Genomic DNA, 7,682 nt, shown 5'->3' on the forward strand with positions numbered 1-7,682 from the left:
TAGCGACTAGAGTATGTTCTGTAGAGCTCCAAGATATTGCGGTCTTACCCATGGTGAAAACTTAACCAGTTTGGGAATGACCTTTGTGTGGGTCAGAGAGATATCCAACATCAGCAAAACTTTCCAAAACACAAGTCATTTTGGGATGGGGGTAGAGAACGCATGCCAGTGTTGGCGGTGTTCCTAGTGTGTGATGGGTTCAAATACATTGTCTCTCTGTAGGGATAGAACAACCCCATATCAATCGTACATCTCAAGTACCTAAAGATATATTTTACACCCCTTCAATGGCATCGCGTTGACGCAGAACTATACCTTAACTAAAAAGTTCACTGCAAATAAGATGTTCGGTCTTGTGCATTGAGCTAAGTACAATAATGCAATTTATTGTACTTAAGCATGACACTTTTGCCTTTAGCATGTCTTCGTCATCATCCTTTGGACGCAGATGATCATTTTCAAGATCAAGACTACGAACGATCATGGGGATGCTTGAAGGTTTGACCTTGTCAAAATACCTAAGCATCTATCAACACGATGCTCAAGTTCTAAACTGAGACATAATCGTGTTCTCCCAAAATCGTTCATCTCAAAATTGGATTTCAAGTGTTCAGCGATTTCCTCTAACTTTTTAAGAGATTCCAATAAAGATCATATCCAACATGAACAACGATAGAATCTGAAACTTGTCATGGAAACGAGTGGGCATATCCCTTCCCAATCAAATAGTCACTTTAGTGAGCGTTTCAACCTCTTTGTAAAACACGCTCCGTGGTCTAGAGCCACTTGACTTGGGTAAATGAAGTTCACCATGAACCTTCATGTATATTCCATATCTAGATCCCCATAGAGATACGTAGTGACCACATTCGTAAGCTGCATGTTCAGTTATTCGGAAACTACCAAACTGACAGGGTAGTGGAGTGCAATGACATCAATTATGAGTGAATATGTCTCATCGTAGTCGATTCCATAAGGCGAGATTAGTATCTCTTTTTCTCATCACGCTTTCTAACGAAGACTTATTAGTCAACATGTTTTATGTTAAGAGGTGTTGGCATCACTGGCTCAAAAACCTTCCTCTTCGTTAGAGAATCTAACTTAACCTAGATTGCATCTTTCCATTTAGGCCACATTTCTCTACATTGGCATTCGTTCATCAATAGAGCGTGGTTCGATATCATCAGACTCAACAAACTCATGTGCGATGAAAAGCACAATTACATCATCAATTATGATGGAGTTTCTATCCCACGTCTCATGTACACTAGTGTAATTTTCAAACAGCTCTGTATTATCAGGAATAGGTTCTGAATTTGAGGCGTCCCCCAATGATAACTGTAATCCAGAAGATTCTCATGAGACGGATTTTGAGTGTCGATGATCCAAGGATTGAGTTGTACCAAAGTATCATTCGAATGTAGGGGCCGCCCAAATGGCTCACTCAAATGTGCGTAAGTACGAAATACTTGTACCCAGTCACTAGCTGTAACGCAGAGATAGATTGAGTGGCAGTGGGTCGTAGACCAATTAGCATAGCTGCATGCAATATTGCATTACCCCAAGCGAATATAAGGAGATTGGTGGGCATTACCAATATCCGGGCTACCATCGTAGTCGTTTCCGCGAGACCATTTGGGTGTGTTCATGGGAATATGATGTCCAACATCAATCCCAGTAATATGCAATAACCATTGAGAGTATTCGATGTAAACTCTCTAGCAATGTCAAATCCAATTAACTGAATAAGATGATACGGGGAGTGAGCCTGTTGTCATATGATATGTGCTAGGAATGTAGTATAAGCGGCATTACAAGTGGACAATGGCACAATACGTGACAAGCGTGTTTGCATATCAACCAATATCATGAGATATTTAAGTGTCTGCAAGTTGGTTGAATCAGTCCACAGAATCCCCACGGAATCTATGTACGAACAAAATGAATATTGTCATAGCCTTTGCATAGGACGGTCTCAGTCTTAATTTCCCTAAGGAACAGGCTTTGTAAAACGAGCGAGAGACTTTAGAAGTAACCAATGAAGATTTTGGTTGGGCTTGAGCGTCTGAAATGCTATTTGAAGCAAAGTTGGTGATTGCAACATCACCTAGGGGGCCATCACCATGATGGATGTCATCCATGGCGTCATGGATAAGGACTATGCCAGCCCTATGCTAGTGGTGGACGGTGGCGGCTCCGAAGGCAGCAATGGTGGTCGCACTTAGTTCAGGAATCAACTTTTGATTCATGCTTCGTTTCGCTTGAAAGAAAGGATGTCAGTGTGAAGTCTTTTGTAGATGGATCATCATATCATAACTACGATGACCTATCCTGTCGTGACAAAGCCAATATGTGTCTAAATCCAATAGATCTTCTCTCATAATTTTATTGGATTTAATAGCTCGAATAGTGAAATAGAGTCCACTAGAGAGACACATAAACTTCTCTAAGATGTAATCATTAGAGGTATTGCAAGGGAACTCATTTTTCGTTCTCTACATGTGTATCTGCCTGGAATCCATTGGCTATTCATAGGTGCCCTAGGAGCATAGAGAGTTTCTGTGACAGTAATCAAGGTGCCATTTGGTAAGGGGAACTTGGGCTATTCCATGTCCTTGAATTAATACTGATGGCCCAGCCATCGTAGTCACAAAGTCATATGCTCAGAATCAAAATGGAGTCATGAAAAGAACTCAAAATTTTATTCATAAGTCAATGGTTTACATCATTGTCTCTTAGCCATTATGAGAATCTAATCCAAATGCTAGTTAATGCAAAACAAAGGTAGTCGTTTGACTTTTTTCGGTAACTCCAAAATAAATATGACCAAGTGAGTAGAGAGATGTCGATGGAGCAAGGCTCGCTTAAGTACCACTTATCTCAAAACCTTCCTAGACATCATACTCATTTTGGATGAGCCTATGTGAAGAAAAACTAAACCAATGACATTTACTACAAAGTATATGGCAATTGCCTATTACATCTCTTAGAAAATAAAGACTTAAACATAATTGGTGATCTATTGATCCCAGCTAGATTTGAAGTCTTCAACCCTTTATTCTAGATCATCTTCTTGATCTTCTAGTTCCACATAGTGAGCTTCTCTTGTTTCACAATATGCTTTGTAGACGGTGACAATGTTTCCACGAGCTCTATAAATGTGTGCCCAATGACCGGACAATCCATATTGAGAACATACATTTCTATGCTCAGACTCCATTGATTGAGGCGCTTTGAAAGCGTCATTTGGATGGTTCTTAGTGTTGGTGGCGCCACCAACATGGCTAGAGGCGTTGCCTCCCTCTCTCTTTCCACGTTGATCTCTTCAGTTTCGTGTTCGCCTATTTTGGCGGTTACCTTCCTCATTAGAGTGAGAATATGGACCAGAACATCTAGAATTGTCCCCAGACTTAGGGTTTCGCTCTTGGTGCCCTCCCTCAGGGGCACCACTATAATTGGACTCCGGAATATGCTATGTTTTCATGGGTCTCGAATTATAGTTCATCACAAGGATGTTGTCATACTTTTCATTGACATTCATAGCTCCAATGAGCTCATGTAACCTTGTGATCCATCCCACAATAACATCGATTCGATAGTTCTTTACAACCATCAAAGCAGAGATGAGGAAGGTACAGAGAGTCCCTCTCAATCAACATCGCATCTGTGATATCTTTTCCATAGAATTCCATTAAGAATTTAATGCGAAGTGCTTCCAAGTTGTAGTCAATAACTGACTTGAAATCACATAAGTGGAGGCTATGCCATCTCACTAGTTCAGGAAGCAGGGAGTCACGGATGTTGCCAAATCTTTCTTCAAGTGAGACCCACAACCTTCTAAGGTCTTCTTCATTCATATACTCGTACTGGAACGAATCATCCATATGACGAGTCATTAGGATGATGGTTTTTGCCTTATTTGCCTCTAAGGCTGCTCTATTTGCTTCCAAAGCTTGAGCTTGCTCAACAGTTAGCACGTCCTGGCTAGGCTCGAGAATCGTATCCAGGATTCCATCGGCCTTGAGATGCTGGCAAATATCACAAACCCACTTGTAATATCCAGAGCCTATTCAGTTGTTCCCAATAGAGCAAAATCCAGTTTGTTCAGGTTACTCATCCTGAAAGAGAACAAGAAAAAAGGGTTAGTTTCGGTGCGGAAATGATACCACGAAAACATATAAAATTTCTGAGCGTAGTCGCTCCCAAGAAATTATGAATTTCTGAGCGTAATCGCTTCTAAGAAATTAAGATTTCTGAGCGTAGTCGCTTTCAAGAAATCCAATTCCTAGAGGTATTAGATTAGATCGAAACAATAATGATGTAAATGGTCGATCATAAATTCTCTAAAAACTCTAAGTTTGGAGATCTCAACATGCTCCAAGCTTGGAGTGAGCACAAACTCCCACAGTTCAGCTTTTGGTCTCCCCTATGAAGAAGAAAGGGGGGTAGAAGAAAGGAGTTTGCAAGTCCCCGAGGAAAAAAAGAGAAAAAAAAAACTTTTAGTAAAAAATACCTCAAAATAGAGATTGGAAAGTCGTCAGAAAGTGGCTGGAAAAGTTGTTAGTGGCCGGAGTTGGTTGATTGGAGTGTTGACCTGTGGGTTGCCTTTTTTTTTTTCCTGAGAATAGGATCTGTTGGTTCAAGAGGTGCAACAGTTCCGTGACCGGTCCGGTCAATTTTGGCAGGTTCCAGAGGTTCTAGTTCCTGTTCCAATATCTTGGGATCGAGACGCTGCTGTTGGAAAAATTTGGTAGCAATTGGATGTCTAGAAGGTGGTGAACCGGTACAATATTTGCTGCAGGGGGTTTAAAGCTTCCGGTGGCCGGTTTTGTATGTTTTCTCCCGGTTTTGGTTGTTCTACTGCCGGTTCTGGACTTCTGGTTTCTTAGACTTCAAGGTGTGCATCGGGGGCCGAAAGGGTTTCAAGGTTTTGTATTCGGATTTAGCGTTTTGGCTATTAGGTTTTAGGGTTAGGGCGTCGTGCTGATAACGTGTTTAAGGAAAACTGAAATTGGGAGAGAACCACTTTCAGACATAGAATCAGAGTAGTATAAGGAAACATAATCATATAATTAATTGGATATCTATGAATATCTCCGAGAATATCTCTAATTCAAAACCCTATTACAACCTAAACTTAGAGTTTGGACCAGACACATATTCTAGATTTACTTGAACAACTTCTACAATTTTAATTAGTGAATTACCTAATATAATGGCGCCATTTGGGACATTTACAAAACCTACCCACAAATAAACAAAGTCCAAAGCCAAGCTACAATGAGAACCAAGGTCCAAGGATAACAAGAAAATCAAGCCCCCTTACAACTTATATGTTAGAATTTACACAAATGAGTACTATAAAGTATCTCAGAATAAGCACATGTAAACACATATACTGAAGATTGCAGATTAGGATTGTTGTTATAGTCGCATCCTAATTTAGGATTGCAACCCTATGTCTATCCTAATGTCTGCAAATTAACATGAACAAAAGATCAACTATGACAAAGATAAAAGGGATTATAGAAATACTAACTAGATCCATATATATTGCAGTGAAACAATGTGAATTTAAATCCAGCAGATTGAAAGGGGTATAGGAAACTGACAAAGTCGATTGCCTCCATCCATTGTTCTTCTCCTAGATTCACCCTTTGATCTCAGATTGTTAATGAGACAATTGATTGAGGTGTGGTGCTCTAGCAGGGATCAATGCAGACGTTGTTTTTCCTTTACATTAGACAAAACAGTTATGCAGTTCCATCCATTAAGGAACTGCTGCATAACTTCCTTATCCTTGTCAGATTGGATTGATATTGATAATCACACCGTTTGAAATTCAAATTCAAACAGATTTCAATATATATAAAACTATTTTCGAACGTATTAGTATTTATTGGAACTCTAAACTTCTCAAAAATATCTACCGCACCAAAACTTGGGCATGGAGATCGATCTATTCTAGAACGGTACTTGAACCAGACTCATCTCCGCTCAATTCATCTGTTCGTGATAAATCCATGTGAGGTAGATATGGCTCATATGTACTAGAGAATCTCAATTGACCCACAGATCACACAATATATACTAGAGAATAAACTGGTCGACATATATGTTATCAGTTTTTCACCGTCGGAACATATATGGCTCTTCCTATTACTCTAACGTCCACTCCCGGCTTTTTCCAACTCATTACAAAGAAACCTCAGAACCCATTTTCTTATCTTCATTCTTCATTCCTGACAACAACCTTTTCAATCAAGAAACTACTTGGGCCAAATCCAATGGCTACTCTCACCACCACTCCCCCTAACAGAATCTCAGAAACGTTCACAAAAATGAAAGTCACAAGGGAAAGTGGCATTTATCCCCTACATCACCGCCGGAGATCCTGATCTCTCGACTACCGCAGAAGCATTGAAGGTGATAGATTCTTGTGGATCGGACATAATCGAACTAGGGGTGGCCTACTCGAATCCGTTACTAGACGGTCCCGTCATACGTGATTCAGCTACTGGTTCCTTGGCTAGAGGGACAAACTTGAACAAGATTATCTCAATATTGTTGAAGGGTGTTATTCCACAGCTGTCTTGCCCTATCACTCTGTTCTCCTACTCTAACCCTATTATCAAGCATGGCATCGTAAACTTCATGTTGAAAATTAGTGAAGCAGGCGTAAGTGGGCTTGTGGTTCCAGATGTTCCTTTTGAAGAGACACAACTGTTGAGAATGGAAGCTGCGAAGAATGGCATTGAGTTGGTGCTGCTAACCACACCCACTAATACAAGAGATCGCATGAAAGACACTGTCCAAGATTCGGAGGGATTTGTGTACCAGGTCAGCACGGTGGGGGTTATTGGAGCTGTTAAAGAGGCAACAAACAAGGCAGTGGCGGTTGGTTTCGGGTTGTCGACGCCTGAACATGTGAAGCAGGTGGCGGAGTGGGGGGCTGATGGCGTTATTGTTGGCAGTGCCATTTTGAAGGTATTAGGTGAAGCTAGATCTCCATTGCAAGGGTTGAGAGAATTTGAAACTTTCACCAAATCTTTCAAGTCGGCTCTACATTAATTAATTGATGATGTATATGACGTTTAATTACGAGATATATAAAGTTTTCTGTCAAGATTACTACATGCAGCTACAGTGATGAGGTACTTGAATAAGTGATGAAAATTATGTCATAATAATTTATGATAGATATTTACTTCGCCATAGATATTTATTCCTTCGTCTAACAAATATAAAAACTTCGTCATAGATATCCATTCTTGCACTCATTTCTATAGCTACTTGATCAATTCATTCCTCGTATTCTTGAATGAATTCAACCGATCCAGGTAGATATGAAGACCCTGAGAATAGATTTAAAAAAAAAAAAGTCATTATTTGTCTCTAACGCTCTAGTTAGATCATATATAGTTTTTTTTTTTTTAATGCGTTGGCTCCATTCATGTTCTAGGGTTTTCACTATGGTTGATGAGGTTTCAGCTCGTTTGGCTGCTACTCTTGCTATCATAGAGGAAGGAAGGACCTTTTTTGGTCAATGGGCACAATCGGCGGTGTCTGTTTACCATTTTGCTATCGAACCATGTCCGTTATGGCGAGGCGTACGGATAATTCGAAGGCTTTTATGGGTACAATAGCTTCAGTCTGGGGTTTTGGTAACATGTAGTTGATCA

General features: G+C 40.2%; 1 pseudogene; it reads left to right on the top strand.

The window, feature by feature from the left end:
* Positions 1 to 6,287: 6,287 nt before the first annotated feature.
* LOC112199672 lies at positions 6,288 to 7,071 on the top strand (annotated as a pseudogene).
* The last annotated feature ends 611 nt before the right edge of the window (positions 7,072 to 7,682 follow it).

The sequence above is a fragment of the Rosa chinensis genome, chromosome 4 (genome assembly GCF_002994745.2).
Source record: "Rosa chinensis cultivar Old Blush chromosome 4, RchiOBHm-V2, whole genome shotgun sequence".
NCBI classification, from domain to species: Eukaryota; Viridiplantae; Streptophyta; class Magnoliopsida; order Rosales; family Rosaceae; genus Rosa; species Rosa chinensis.